This window comes from Borostomias antarcticus (genome assembly GCF_949987555.1).
Source record: "Borostomias antarcticus genome assembly, chromosome: 3".
Lineage (NCBI taxonomy): Eukaryota > Metazoa > Chordata > Actinopteri > Stomiiformes > Stomiidae > Borostomias > Borostomias antarcticus.
In genome coordinates, this window is record NC_140236.1 from 37,028,423 (window position 1) to 37,045,302 (window position 16,880).

A 16,880-nucleotide genomic window follows, 5' to 3' on the forward strand; every position below is an offset into this window, starting at 1 on the left:
GATAGCACACACACACTAATGTTTAGCTAACGATAGCACACACACACTAATGTCTAGCTAACGATAGCACACACACACTAATGTCTAGCTAAGGATAGCACACACACACACACTAATGTCTAGCTAACGATAGCACACACACACTAATGTTGCCAACGTCGGTCTCTTGATGTTAAGAAAAGGCAAGCAGGAGAGACAAAGAGCCTCCCCATCCTAATCATCATTATAAATCATGAAAGCGTTTTCATTTGGGGTGTCATTCTCTTGTGGAGAAGATATTTTTTCCAGTATAGACAGAGACAAGTCTTTGTCTCATTAGACTTAAAAAGAATGGAGGAAAAAAATAAAATTAAAGTTTCCCCATTTACTTTAAAATGTGTGATTTACCCTCACAGAGAGACAACTCCCAATGAGCCATCAGTGGGAGGGCTCTCCTACATGCGTTTAGTGTATTTTCTATAACAAACCCCCATTAATCAGTGGGGAGATCAAAGTGACACTGCAGAAGAGTTTTAAATATTTAAATTGGCACTATTCAAATCTTATAACAGATCAAAGCATTTTGCTTTAATTTTGCAAGTCATTTCTCTGGTAGATATAGAGGCATACAGAGGCGCACAATTAAATATCCCAGATTTCTGTAAACCTCCATTCTATTTTAACATCTGAGCACACCTTTCACTTTGTGCAACTGAACTGAAGAGAAAGTTGTCAGCGTCATGAAGTAATTGATTAATGGCACTGCTTATTTGAAGTTCTTTGGAGATGACAAGTAATTTTAAGGTACATCACATTTATTAAGAGAGGGTTGCCTCTTATGCTAGGATAAAGGTAGGCAAATGATAAGCCCATATACTAATTTAAATACTCTTGACTTTGAGTGTGGCAAATGCACCCGCTCTATACTGTATGTATATATAATCCCTAGCATGTGGTACTGTAATAAGCATTATATTTTGAACTGTGTTACTGCAGCAATACTATATTTACTCCAGCATAGTACAGACTGAGCTGACTGAAACTAATAATGTAATGTGAGCACATGCAACTTCAACTTGGTGATTCTCACCTGTGTTGGTATTTTGTCTCTGGGTTTGTCTGCGTACTCTTTGTTGTGAGTAGAATGAACAGAAGAGTATCAGGCTCTGGCTGAGTTAGTGAGGCTTGACCATCTGAGCTGGGTTAGTTAGTGAGGCTTGACCATCTGAGCTGGGAAACACCTTGGCATTCTGTACATGTCCATTAAGCCGGGGGTACACTTGCTGTTGAGCAACGCGTAGTTACGTGTGTACTGTATTTTGCGGAACATTAATTCCTGCGTACCTGCGTTGACGCTCCAGAAGAACACAGGAGACGCGTGGTAGATGCTTACGCGCCAAAAGTTGAGGTAGTTACTGTCAAATTAAAGTTCTTATTCAATCAATTTACAGATTATAACCTTTATTTTATGGTAAATATGTTTAGTAAAAATAATGTAATGTATTTTTATGGCATTTGTATTTAGTATAGAAAAACAGAAAAGATCAGTAAAATAATACAGGTAATTTCTGTAAAATAACTTTATTTTATTTTTTTATTTTTTACAGTGTATAGTTAAAAACACGGTAGATGATTATGTGCAGTTAAAAATAAGTATATTGCAGGCTTTAGAGTAAATTACTTTCTGTTCTTTAAAAGGTGAGGGCATCACAGCAACATGCAAGACCGGCAGGACGAACGTTTCTTACGGCTGTCTTCAGCGTGGGGAACAGGAAGTGTGTTCACATATAAGACAAACGTAATCAACGTTGAATACATGCAGGTGTGTCCCAGGTAACTGGGTGTGTCCAGACTGGCTAAGTTCTCCACAGAGGCCTGCATAAGATAATGGAATGCAAAAATATATATAAACAGAAATACTATATATAAACAGAGAAAGAGAGAAACTGGACTGGATAAACTGAGAACTGGCCTATCACGTAGACCCATCATAAATAAGCTTATAACAGGGCTTATAATGCTAAATACCAAACTTCTCCTTTAATAGAGGATGCTATGACTTCCCTTTGAAAAACACAGTGAACACATGGATATGCACTATTGAGAGAGCCGTCATTGTAGCAGGCTAATACCACAGCTTTGAATGCATCCTCAGTTGATGTTATCAGTCCATCTTTGCTACTGCACTTCCCTTGTGGAGTAAGAAAAACATTTCCCTGTGGATCGGAAGGTTTTTCATGAGCAGGCAGATGGAGAAAATATTGTTGACATTAAACTGTTCCTCTTTTAAGGAATTGTTGTGACAAGGTGGAGCTCCCATCACTCGAAATAGCAGCTGTGTACTGTTTACAAAGAGGCCCAAAGCAATGTTTGTTTCCATCGAAACGGTGGCAACTTTTTTTTCCCTCCTGTCTTTGTAATGAAGGAGCTGCTGGCATTCTATGTTCCTTCATATCTGCTGTCATTAGAATACAATACAATATGTTTCTTAATACATACAGTAAAAAATACTACTGCTTTAAAATGATAATACTGATTCCAATACAATGATGACTACTACAACTATAACAACTAGGCCAATAATAATTCTAATAGAATTTATAATAATACATTGTGGAAATTCAATAGAAAATTTATTCAGAATCCAGAATCTATTCATTTCTGGAAATGAATAGATTCCAAATGTAGCCAGAGCCCAAATGTAACTATTTGTGGTTTTAAAGAATATAGATTACATTTTAGATAAACAGGTTAAAACAAACTCTGGCTAGCTGATCGAGCCCCTGGGAAGGTCTGTAATGATTTGCCAGTGTGAAGTCTCCGATGGGAAGTTAAATCAATGAGCTGGTCTAGGCTCATAATTACTGCTCCTTTTGCTAGTGTATGGAGAAATCAATAAAGTCAAGTATACAAAGCAAGAGGCAACGCAGCAGCGTCCTACACAAAGCAGACACACTTCATAAAGCCCACTCAGCAGTCACATCACAACTACAAAAGCTCTCCTCCCACTTAACGCAGCCCCACCCCCCACCACCATCAGTACTGCACGCTCTCTGAGCCATTCAATTCACAGGTATTGTTGTAACTGCCTACAATGAAGTGATTGGAAGTGACAACAAAAGAAAAAGATAAATGAAATAATGAGTGACTCGTAAGTCTCTTGTGCATTTCTTATTGATTTAGTAATGTTTTGATTTTTTTCATAGGCCTCCATTCCAAATTCACTGATTCTGATACGGTCCACCATTATGGTCTCCACCCCCGACACGGAAGTGCGACACGTGCCGAACATAGACATGCATCTTTGCAAGACCTTCACAGCTGCTTTAAAGTTTTTTGTCAGTAAGATCCATTCCCCCAAAGTCAAAGCCGAGTGAGAATTTAATGGCTGTGCTACCGAATGCTACCTTCTCTTCTTTATTATAATTGCCTGTCTGATGGCTACTTTGCATGGGTTGTTCCTTGGCAGAGCTGACGCTTAAAATTTCATGACCTACACACTGTTCTGCTTTCACATTAGGGCCTCGCTAAGCGGAACCAGGAGGCTCCTAATGTGCATATCATCCGCTCTCATTAATGTATGCAACGGCCCATCCCAGAGAGAAGCGTGCTCTTCCACGCTAAAACAACCACAAAGGAATAAATCATTGTAATTCGATCCTCCTCTCCTCTCCCCTTCCGTGTGCACAAACAGCCTCGGTGTGGGAAGTGAGGCCCTTTCGTTCCGAGCACCAGGAGCCCAAAGCGCCGTGCTCCATCAGCGGTGGCACTCAATCCATAGCTGGTTGATAGATTCACTGTGCTGGTACAGGACCTTATGAACCACTTGTGGGCTAGCGTTTCATTTGTCTTCCCCTTTTACACCGCCAAATACTGAAGGACTGCTAGTACTGTGCGGAGGTGCTAAGGGAAAGGGCCTCTGAGCAAGCAGGGACCTGATGTTTGCAGGCGTGAGGTTCAGGAGAGACGATCATTTGCCCTGATATCTTGGTGTTGCTGCCTCTGTGAATGTGGATGGATCGATAGCACCTGAGGACCCAGGATACGCGCGGCTCTGCTGCCAGCCAACAAGACAACTCCAGACCAGCAGACCTCAGAGACACTCAAGGAAAAACACTTAGCATTCACAACAAATCCATAGGTCGTAATAAAAGTTGGGTAACACTTTAGGTTGACATTAATTTATATAGTAATATCTGTCGTTAAAACAGTCTAGTTACATAGGAACTGCTATTTAATTGCATGGTATTATGGTTTAGCTGCAGCGGTTATTACACACATTAAATGGTGTATGGGATAGGGGAGGCCCTCGTTTTGGTAATGCAACCTTCATCTGCCTTTTTGCTCCTGTACATCCACTACCCAGCGACAGCTCCTCCTTCACACCTAATAATCTATGCCGCTAAACCATAATACTGTGTAATTTACTGTATACTGTAGGAGTTGCTATGTGCAGTCACTATAGGTTTTTACTATGTATATAGAGTTACAGTCGACTTAAGGTATAGTGTTACAAAATGTAATTTCTAATTATTATTTCTAATAATTAATAAGTAGTAGCTGCATTTGACCTCCTGAACATTGATGCTAAATAAACTGTCTGGGTCTATTGGTTTTTAAACAATGTCTATTAACAATGCAAATGTATCATTAGGTCATTATCACAGAATGTTAGAGATATGACCTGTTACGCTAATTGAATTAGCAGCTTGGTTAATCATGCATTACTAGTGACTGTACTCTAAGGTACTAGTACAACAATTAGTATCAAGGTAAGGATTCTGTCTGCTGTCACTGTCTATTCACAGAGGGGAAACAGCACAGCTTACTAATATTGAATCAATGTGACTTGCTGGTACAGAGGAGACATTCCATGATCAGAAGACAGTTCTGATGGTTTAATTTTGAGGGAAAAAGGGTTAAAGCATCTATGAGGAGAGTGAGTGCATGTGAGTCCTGACCTGAGCGCTGAGGCCGTAATGCTGATGGAGAACATCTTCATCACTCAATGAGAGGGAATCAGATGCACCAATTATTCATCAACCTCTGCTCTTCATTAGCAGAATAGAAAAGTGCTTACTGGGGGGTTAATGCACTGCCAAAAGCTTAAAGTACACTTATACATTTCAAAGAAAATATTAAACATTGCTGAGCGTCTGCAGATCTAAAATGGTCAGCTGTGCTAAACTGACGGCCTGATCATCAAAAAGATGAGAAATGCTAAGGTTGACAAGTTAGCATTATCTTCAACATACTGTACATCCACACTTGGCTCCTTGTGTAGAAGATTGCTTACCCAGGCTTTTGGATGCCCCTCATCTCGCAATACCAGAGTTAGGAGATCTCTGCCTCCGAAAGTCTGGAGACTTCTCCACTGAAAACCGTTACTAGAACGGTGCTTAAAGACGACACTACCAATCAGAGCCACTGGCTACAGTACATCTCCAGCGGAAATGATATCCTCACATTATCTTTGTCCTTACCTGTAACTGGAGTGGAGAATCAAAACAAAACATTCACCTCCCCATTACAAAGGACCGCCTTAAAGACTTTGGATTGGTTCTGTAATGCAATATCTCAAATTATTTCCACCCACTTTTAGCAACGAAATCTGGACAAATGTCTTCAGGTTCTAGTTAACACTGCGTTGAGAGACTGACTTGTGAGTCTAGATTCCGCGTACATGATGATCACTTGAGACCAATGTGGGCCATGTGGTCACTCCCCACAGAAGCAGACTGGTGGAGACGATATAAAGATGAGGGGCATGGAATAACGAATAAGGTTGAAGAAACATAGGCTTTGTCATTTTCCAAAACGTATTTGCCTATGTCCAAATCAGGTTGATCCTGAAACAACTGCTCACCTCACTTACGAAAGGTTTTTCCAAGATTATGTCTTGAGATTTCCTTTTTCCCGAAGAAATCTATGTGGCTTTGAGCCTTGGACTCTCAATTCCACACCCCTCCTCTCTCGTCACCAAACATCGCCCATGGCATGCCCTGACCCCTCCTCTCTCGTCACCAAACATCGCCCATGGCATGCCCTGACCCCTCCTCTCTCGTCACATCGCCCATGGCATGCCCTGACCCCTCCTCTCTCGTCACCATCATCGCCCATGGCATGCCCTGACTCCTCCTCTCTCGTCACCAAACATCGCCCATGGCATGCCCTGACTCCTCCTCTCTCGTCACCAAACATCGCCCATGGCATGCCCTGACCCCTCCTCTCTCGTCACATGGCCCATGGCATGCCCTGACCCCTCCTCTCTCGTCACCATCATCGCCCATGGCATGCCCTGACCCCTCCTCTCTCGTCACCATCATCGCCCATGGCATGCCCTGACCCCTCCTCTCTCGTCACCAAACATCGCCCATGGCATGCCCTGACCCCTCCTCTCTCGTCACCAAACATCGCCCATGGCATGCCCTGACCCCTCCTCTCTCGTCACATCGCCCATGGCATGCCCTGACCCCTCCTCTCTCGTCACCATCATCGCCCATGGCATGCCCTGACCCCTCCTCTCTCGTCACATCGCCCATGGCATGCCCTGACTCCTCCTCTCTCGTCACCCAACATCGCCCATGGCACGCCCTGACTCGCTTTCTCATTGACTTCCACCAAACAGTGAAGGCCAGGGCCAAAATAATTTGTATCTGTTCAATAAAACATAGAAGACCATCATGCCACGTCCTGTTTTCTCCCCCTCTCCCCCTCTCCCCTGTTCTCAAAGGTCTTGTTAATGTTTCAAAACTGCACATAAGACAGACTAGCCAGACGATTAATTTGAGAGAGACCCACAGGGCACCTGCAGGATTTCCTGAGTCTTTTCTGAGACGCCGTCTGTAGTGTTAACACCTAGCCAGGGAGGGGGTGAGGGTAAAAAAAACCTACAAAGTATACCCTGCAGTTATGAAGCAGAGCCCTTTTCAAAAACAGCCTTTTGATGTGTGCAATGTGTTGAAGCAAAATGGGTTAAATGCTTTTAATGCAACAGTTTTCACTTGTAAGAAGTGTGAGAAGTCAGAAATCCACACTGAGTGGCACATCACTTCTTCAACTTTATGGTAACATAACTAACTTAGACCCGTACGTTGTTGCTGATAATATATGAAGAAGACTTCATTTATATCTCATCTTTTTTCACTACAACATAGTGTATTAATGTGGGATTTACAGTTGTGCAATAAGATGTGTATCCTGTATGTCCACTGTGAATGTGGAAACTTGGCTTGAAATAGTAAAAATGCAGATTATGTTCATATATAAATGCTAAAATACAAAAAGTTCATAAATATTTAATTCTATTAAATTCAATTAAATTCATATGGAGAAACATTTCTGAGGGATGTGTGTAAATTATGATGTGCTTACTGACTCGTGCAAAAGGTTTCTTGACGAGTTAATTTAAGGTGCACGCTAAGGAAACTAACGAACTGCAGAAAGATGCTTTTGTGCATTAAATGCCTCTGAGATAGTCAATAGTCCCCCGCCCCGACAAAACAAGTAATGATTTCTTATCAGGGTTTGAATGACCCATAAAACCATCTCTTGAGTTATTGACATTTACACTGTTCTGAGTTCTGTCTTCATAAAAGAGCACACTGCTGTTATTCCAGAACAGCCTTCTTAAACCAGTTCTAAGTGCTGAGCTATGAAAACTAACGCTGTGTGCATTCATTTCAGATAAATAGTTTACGCCTGGGTGAATAAATGATTTATTTATACTCATTAATAATTTGATCACGATTTCCCAAAGCAGTTTTTGCCTCATTGTACACCATTTTCTAAGTATGTCAGATGAGCCATCATTTATTTTCAAATATCACACCATGTTTCTGTTGTAAATATGTATACTGGTCTCTCTACAGTACTTATTGATTTTTCAGAGCTGATTTTAATATTTAATTTTCAGCAGGAAGTTGTATTTGTTTCTGAGAGCATGATACTATGAAATTAACATCAGGGGTATAATTCACAGCCTTAACATATTGGAGGATATTAATCATTAAACAGGAAACATATCTTTTACATGAAGGCAAGGCCACATTGTGAGCTGAGCTGATTGTGAAAGGATTTAACATTCAATTCTATTGGCTGTGACTAAAAGGCTCCAGTGTGACAGGAGAGGCAGATGACTGGAGAGTTTCAGGCTCCCACCATATGGTGAGAAACCTGCTGATACACCCTGAAGTCAGCCATTCACTGTGGATTGTTTTGTGATCTCCTCTTGATAACTGCATAAGATATGGGTTGGAAATAAAAGCTAAATCACCAGATCAAGAAAACACCAGTGTTACCAGTGATGGCATATCACCAACCAGCACACCATCAGGCCACATCAGGACTAGTATCTTTACAGAAACCACTCCATCCTGGATCTCCACTTCTACAGTGATGCTGAGTAGACTTGGCCTCCTTAGGGCAGAGGAACATGGCAGGATGCTTAACAGGGGGAACATGTAAGGGTAGGTTGAGGTGACCACCAGCCAGTTCAGGGGAGTTGACCTACAGTACTGCTGTCTTCATGGTCAAGTCTTCCTAGGCTTCTGATGCGGTGAGACACACCTAAACAGCGATTAGCTACCAGGAAGGTTGTTCTTCAGTATCCAGCAATTCCAACGCGCAGGTTGTAGCTGCGCCTGGCTAGTTCGGGGGCAAAGGGGGGGGGGGGGGGGGGGCGGTGTTGGGAGAAGTGGTACGGGTACGGGTGCGCAGGGCTGAGGCGTGGACGGCCAAATTGGTTACCTAAGGTTTCTTAGAATGCTATTTATGCTCAGTCGCCTGATGAGAAATCAAATATTGCAATATTCTCTCCTGCCCCTCAGTCTGATGTGAGAGCAGCGGAGCGGTCAGCTCACAGCGAGGCTTCTGGTGTGGTGTGGGTCGCTGGGGTGAGTTAGTTAGCCCATTTACACCGGAGAGAGGGGATAATTGCCTTTCCTTCCACCAGGTTTACCAGGGAGCCCTACCCAGTATCACCAGGGGTGAATCTCGGTCTAGTGAACCAATTTTTGTGTGCCACACTTAGGGGGCGTCCAAAAATAGTTTTCCAAAGACTGAGCTTCAGCCTCACATTATTTGCCATATCTACTACATTATTTGCCATATCTACTACATTATTTGCCATATCTATCATGTACTGAAAAAACAATACAGTACAGGCAATAATTGCTCATTATTTGAACGTTGACATTAATCGCTGGAGTATGGGGGAATTTGTTGAGTTGGTTTCAGTTTATTCTGCTTTGCAGCCACCACTCATAGCAACAGCTCCTAGAGCAGTTGAACTATACACAATAGGCTAAATGTCAAGTATTTTAAGATGAGCCTTTCACTAATCAACTACGGATCACTTGTGAAAGGAGGAAATTAATTACCTTGTAAAGTACATTTTTATGACAGGCAGATTGATTAATGAACCTGGAGGTGTTTGCATGTAAGAATATCAATTGATGATTTTATATTATGCAAAGAGTCATTAAAATGGGTGAGAAGACATTGACTTACTGTAGCATTCCCAAATAAAGAGTAGGGAACAACAGAGAGAGAGAGAGAGAGAGAGAGAGAGAGAGACAGAGAGAGAGAGAGAGAGAGAGAGAGAGAGAAAGGGATAGAGCTTGAGATAGAGAGAGCTTGAGTGAGAAAGAGAGGGGGAGAGCTTAAGAGGAGGGAGATAGAGAGAGAGAGAGGAGGGAGATAGAGAGAGAGAGAGAAGGGAGAGAGTGAGAGAGAGAGAGAGAGTTGAGAGAGAGAGAGAGAGAGAGAGAGAGAGAGAGAGATAGCATTTGAGAGAGACAGAGCTTGAGAGAGAGTGAGAGAGAGAAAGGGATAGAGCTTGAGATAGAGAGAGCTTGAGTGAGAAAGAGAGGGGGAGAGCTTAAGAGAGAGAAATAGAGAGAGAGAGAGAGAGAGAGAGAGAGAGAGAGAGAAGAGAGAGAGAGAGAGAGAGAGAGAGAGAGAGAGAGATAGAGAGAGAGAGAGAAGGGTTATGCAGCGGTTGGTGCAGCTCGTGGGTCAGCAGCTTGGCCTGCCCCTGACGTTTTCCCCCTCTGTGTCTCACCACATCAAACCCACACGCCGGGCCAATTAGCACCGCCGCCGCGGCGCCGAGGCCAAACACTCCCCCTCTTTATTTATCTCCGCAGTGAATCTCCATCATCGTCTTAACTTCCCTCTAAAGGGACGATGCCAGGAGTAGGTGAGGGTGTGAGGAGAGAGAAGAGGAGTCAGAGACCATGAGACATTTAAAAGACAGGTTACTACTGTATCTGCCAGGAATACAGATAAGACCTTCTAAAAAGTTTTTCTACTGATATCTTCACTCAGCCAGCGACTCTGTGACCTACTTGATCCCATCCACTTGGCTATCTAACAGGGTTAAGAAAGGCCTTCCCATCATGCAGTGCTCTGATTATTTAAGACAGGGAAAGAATTGTGGGTTTAAAGCAGTGCTTTGGAAAAACAACAGGTCAGAAAAATCTCAAAGCTCGGCTCAGTTATAATGGAGTGGGGTAGAGGATGGTCTGGATGGGTATGGGGCGCAGGCCTTGGCTAGCCACGGGGAGGGGGGGGGGGGTTTCGCCTGCCTGCCCTATGAGCAGGAGTCCTGCCAGCCTGTTGTCTGCGCTGAGGCTTGTGTAACTGACCCCATGTTAAAGATGTATGGGGAAGAGGCAGCACACGGTGCTTCTGGAAAGTACTCAGACCTCTTCACTTTTTCCACATTTTGTCATTCCAAAATGGATTAAATTCTAATTTTTTCCTCATCAATCTACACACAATACCCCATAAAGACAAAGTGAAAAAAAAAAGTTTTGTGTGTGCGTGTTACATTTTTGAAAATATATTAAAAATAAAACACATGTATATATCTATATCACATGTACATATGTATGTATTCACACCCTTTACTCAGTACTTTGTTGAGGCACCTTAGGCGGTGATTAGATTAGTGACAAGTTGATTTGAGTACACCTGTGGCAAATGCAATTGATTAGACATTTGGAAAGGCACACACCTGACTACTGCAATGTATGTAAATTAGTAATAACCCACAGTTGACAGTGAATGTGAGAGCAAAACCACGCCATGAATTCGAGGAAATTGTCTGTAGACCTCAGACATCTGAGAAAGGGGACAAAAACATCTGCAGCATTGATGGAACCGAAGAGCACAGAAAAACTTAAAATAACTGTGCTGCGACACTCCCCATCTAACTGGAGCTTGAGAGGATCTGTCGATCGATCAATCGCTGCCAAAGTTGCCTCAACAAAGTACTGTGTAAAGGGTGTGAATAGCTATGTAGCATACATCTTTTTAAAAATGAATATTTTACTGCCCTATGATATTTCAAAGGGATCAAGGGGTATTTTGTGTGTGGACGCCAAGCCAAGGAATGCTTGTATGACATCATTGGTGAAAGCATACAGATAAGCTGTGTGTTACTTACAAGTCTTTTTTTTTTATTATTATTTTTATATATTTTTTACCTCCACCAAGTGTGTCCAGTGCTTGTTTGTGTGTGTGAGAGTGTCAGGGTGCCTCTGCAGGTCTAACCTGGAGCAGAGGACTCCCGAGGCCCTCCCGAGGCCTGAGGTGTTACCTACACGGAACAATAGTGCAAAGCCACCTTAAATAAGCAGATGCTTTAGCAGGGCCCTCTGTGCAGCAGGGGATCATTATTTTGAAGGAGAAAAACCCAGTTTGACAGATGAACCAAGGCCACAGAGAGGCACATCACTGATACGCCACATAACAAGCTCTCAGAAGAGTGCAACACAGACTCATTACTATGGTAACCCACATCACAACAGACTGCCAGGAAGGATTTCTTTGTTTTTGTTACAGGGGGTGATGATTCTATTTGATGGGAGCCAAAGCCGCGCAGCAGACAACAGCAGGTTCAGGGGTATTAGTGCTAGCCCCGGTGATGAGTTAAACAGTCCGAGGCGAAGCGGCGGCTCTCCCAAACTGGGAATACTGCGGGATCACTGGAGGAGTCAGAGTAATTTAATGGGTGAGTTATATTTAGGTGTGATATTACTGCAGGGCTAGAGCAAGGGGGGGTGGTGTTAAAGAGCAAACTTCAAACCACTCCCATGGATGGACGGGTTTCTCCCTGTGCGCCCCGGCGCAGCCCGCTCTCCCCCTGCACCTCCCCTGCCTCCCCCTCGCTCTCGACAGAAATAACGACTTCTTCAAGCTACCCACCTTCCAGGCATTAGTGTTCGTGTGTCTTCTGTTTTCTTAGATTAGCTTTGATTTGACAGCAGTCTTGAAGAATGAGCTGTTCTGTAGACACAATTATAGCATAGTATTCTGAAAATACAATACACAACCGCTGTTTAATTTAACGTTACAGCATTTTTTATATAATTTGGTAATTACATTGCAATCCTTAATTTGTTTTGGAATTTATTTTGTGCAAATGTTTCCATTTGAATGAGGAGAAACAACAGAATTTTTTAATTTTTTTAAATAAACACTGTAGAAAATAATTACGTACATTGTTACAAGTTACAGACCGGCTGACCGCTCTATAGAGATTGATGTCTATGCCCACAGAGGTGTGTATTATTATATCAAACCCGAAGCCATGCTCTGTGTGAGCAAAACAGGGCACCATCAGGCCTCAGGTTGAGTTCGGTTTGGCAAGATGCTTAATGTGCAGTTTAGACACCCATTATCTGCCAGCCAGCCTCTCCATAGTGGGCCTGAATCACGGCCAGTGGAGAAAGAGGTCACGACCTTAATGTGGGTCATCACTGATTAATGTCTTACCTGAATGAGGCAGATCTCTCGCCATCTCTCTTCTGTTTATACAGTATCTCCCTCTTCATCTCCCTCTCCCTCGCCCTTTCTACCTCATCTCCCTCTCCCTCGCCCTTTCTATCTCTTCATCTCCCTCGCCCTTTCTACCTCTTCATCTCCCTCTCCCTCGCCCTTTCTACCTCTTCATCTCCCTCTCCCTTGCCCTTTCTACCTCTTCATCTCCCTCTCCCTCGCCCTTTCTATCTCTTCATCTCCCTCTCTCTCACCCTTTCTATCTCTTCATCTCCCTCTCCCTCACCCTTTCTACCTCTTCATCTCCCTCTCCCTTTCTACCTCTTCATCTCCCTCTCCCTCGCCCTTTCTACCTCTTCATCTCCCTCTCCCTCGCCCTTTCTACCTCTTCATCTCCCTCTCCCTCGCCCTTTCTACCTCTTCATCTCCCTCGCCCGTTCTACCTCTTCATCTCCCTCTCCCTCTCCCTTTCTATCTCTTCATCTCCCTCTCCCTCGCCCTTTCTACCTCTTCATCTCCCTCTCCCTCTCCCTTTCTACCTCTTCATCTCCCTCTCCCTCGCCCTTTCTATCTCTTCATCTCCCTCTCCCTTTCTATCTCTTCATCTCCCTCTCCCTCGCCCTTTCTACCTCTTCATCTCCCTCGCCCGTTCTACCTCTTCATCTCCCTCTCCCTCTCCCTTTCTACCTCTTCATCTCCCTCTCCCTCGCCCTTTCTATCTCTTCATCTCCCTCTCCCTTTCTATCTCTTCATCTCCCTCTCCCTCGCCCTTTCTACCTCTTCATCTCCCTCTCCCTCGCCCTTTCTACCTCTTCATCTCCCTCTCCCTCGCCCTTTCTACCTCTTCATCTCCCTCTCTCTCGCCCTTTCTACCTCTTCATCTCCCTCTCTCTCGCCCTTTCTATCTCTTCATCTCCCTCTCCCTTTCTACCTCTTCATCTCCCTCTCCCTCGCCCTTTCTACCTCTTCATCTCCCTCTCCCTCGCCCTTTCTCCCTCTTCATCTCCCTCTCCCTCGCCCTTTCTATCTCTTCATCTCCCTCTCCCTCGCCCTTTCTACCTCTTCATCTCCCTCTCCCTCACCCTTTCTACCTCTTCATCTCCCTCTCCCTCGCCCTTTCTACCTCTTCATCTCCCTCTCCCTCGCCCTTTCTCCCTCTTCATCTCCCTCTCCCTCGCCCTTTCTATCTCTTCATCTCCCTCTCCCTCTCCCTTTCTCCCTCTTCATCTCCCTCTCCCTTTCTCCCTCTTCATCTCCCTCTCCCTCGCCCTTTCTATCTCTTCATCTCCCTCTCCCTCGCCCTTTCTACCTCTTCATCTCCCTCTCCCTCGCCCTTTCTATCTCTTCATTTCCCTCTCCCTCGCCCTTTCTACCTCTTCATCTCCCTCTCCCTTTCTATCTCTTCATCTCCCTCTCCCTTTCTATCTCTTCATCTCCCTCTCCCTCGCCCTTTCTCCCTCTTCATCTCCCTCTCCCTTTCTCCCTCTTCATCTCCCTCTCCCTCGCCCTTTCTATCTCTTTATCTCCCTCTCCCTCGCCCTTTCTACCTCTTCATCTCCCTCTCCCTCGCCCTTTCTACCTCTTCATCTCCCTCTCCCTCACCCTTTCTATCTCTTCATCTCCCTCTCCCTTTCTATCTCTTCATCTCCCTCTCCCTCACCCTTTCTATCTCTTCATCTCCCTCTCCCTCACCCTTTCTATCTCTTCATCTCCCTCTCCCTCTCCCTTTCTATATCTTCATCTCCCTCTCCCTCACCCTTTCTATCTCTTCATCTCCCTCGCCCTTTCTATCTCTTCATCTCCCTCTCCCTCGCCCTTTCGTGTGTGCTCTCAGCCTGTGACTCTCATCAGATGTGACTGGACTGTGTTCCAGGGTCAGCCTGTGACTGGACTGTGTTCCAGGGTCAGATGTGACTGGACTGTGTTCCCAGGGTCAGCCTGTGACTGGACTGTGTTCCAGGGTCAGCCTGTGACTGGACTGTGTTCCAGGGTCAGCCTGTGACTGGACTGTGTTCCAGGGTCAGCCTGTGACTGTAGTTTAACCCCTTCTCTGTCCTCTCACCCTGTCATTCACTAAGACTTCCATCTCTGCTCTCCCAGAAAACAGCTCGAAACTGATAGAAGTTCATTAAGGGGGAGAGATAGACATCACCCACCCTAAATGTGCATTGCTTGGCACTAAATGTGGCAAAACATGCACTTTTTTGTTCTAATTCCAGGAGACAATTAGCTAAGATTGCTATCAAGAAGGCATCCAGAATCTCATTTATTCCATTCACTGTGGAAAGGTTTTTATTTTTAACTCTACGCGTCCTCATATCATTAAACATTGACTTTCAAATACTCATACCACCTAATGAAATCAGTTGCTGCTTTGAGTTTAGGTCTTGAGGTAGGAAAAAAAAACCTCTGTATCAATCATTTCCTTCGCTTCACTTTTCCATTCCTTTCATTTGCAAAAATACACAAAAAAGGTTTTGGCACCCGATGCTAGGGGAGCCGGGCTAAATCAAAGTGTATAAATAATTAACTCTAATTAGCAGTGTGTGGGAGAGGTGTGATGCCTGCCTGGATGGCACGGCTGCTCTCCCCCCTGAACCTCTCTCTCTTCTGGAGATCATCCACTGAACCTCTCTCTCTTCTGGAGATCATCCACTGTGAGGGATGACAGACTACAGGGAGGGAGAGAACTTCCCACAGAAAAATAAGGGCTGGGGTTAAGGAGGCAGGTTTCACTTCTTCTTTTGTAATTTTTAATTGAATATGCACACACACACACACACACACACACACACACACACAGAATACGAGAGAAAAATTATATATATATTGAGAGAGAGAGAGAGAGAGAGAGAGAGAGAGAGCAAAGAGGGAGCAAACATAAAAGTGTAGCCATTTGTTATGACTGTAAGTTAATTAATAGGCCAGCTATTAGGGGGTAGGGGCACCTGTCCATAGCAGTTCTTACTAAGCGAGAGCATGATGAGGGCATCTGGTGAAAAAGCTTTAAATGGAACCTTAATTAGTGTCCCAGCAGGGAGGAAATAACAGGGAAACAGCCCAAACCCACCAGGCTCATAGTGAGAGCTTCTAGAAGCTAGTGGTGCATTATATTTCCCAGTGTTGCATCATCATGGATTATCTAACAAGCACAAGTGTCACTAAGCCAACAAACATCTCTGGGACCTGGGGTAAATTAGTCTCCTGTCTCACACCCCAATGTGCTAAAAAACACAGAACTCACAATTCTTTGTGCGGCGGTGGCTTACCATCACGGCGTATTTTAATGAGTACTGTATATTTGTATTAAGCCTCAAATTTCCCGTTTTCACAGATTCATCTTGCAACCGGAGACGATTCATCTTATGTTAGGGGGATAAATCTGATTACGGCTCACACTTTGGCCCTCTTTCGCGTGATGAATCGGGCGAGTCATATATGCGGATTTTGATTTATCTTTCTGACCTTTTGTATGCAAAGGAGACACATTCTGTACAACCATAATGTGACACGTCAGAAAAAGAGGTCAGGCCTGTGAGAAAACACAAGCCTCCCTCTTTCTCTCTCTGCTTCTCTGATGACTCTATTGTTTTGCCTTTGCGGTGGCTGGTGTTGTTGAACAAACTCGGCATGTTCTTGCTCTCGCTAATCTGAAACTAGCACTGTGTGGAGGATTTGAATGGTTTCATGCTGCAAACGAGAATGAGGAGAAATGATAAGGAGAAGATTTTCAGGGTCGAGCACTTTTGTAGATATATTTCTGTTGTCATGTAATTCAGTGATTTTCCCAAGAAACATGACTTCCTATTACACCTGTATTAAAACCCCAGCATAAATTACACTTTCGTCTTACACCTGTATTAAAACCCCAGCATACATTACACTTTCCTCTTACACCTGAATTAAAACCCCAGCATAAATTACACTTTCCTCTTACACCTGTATTAAAACCCCAGCATAAATACACCTATATTAAAACCCCAGCATACATTACACTTTCCTCTTACACCTGTATCAAAACCCCAGCATAAATGACACTTTCCTCTTACACCTGTATTAAAACCCCAGCATAAATTACACTTTCCTCTTACACCTGTATTAATACCCCAGCATAC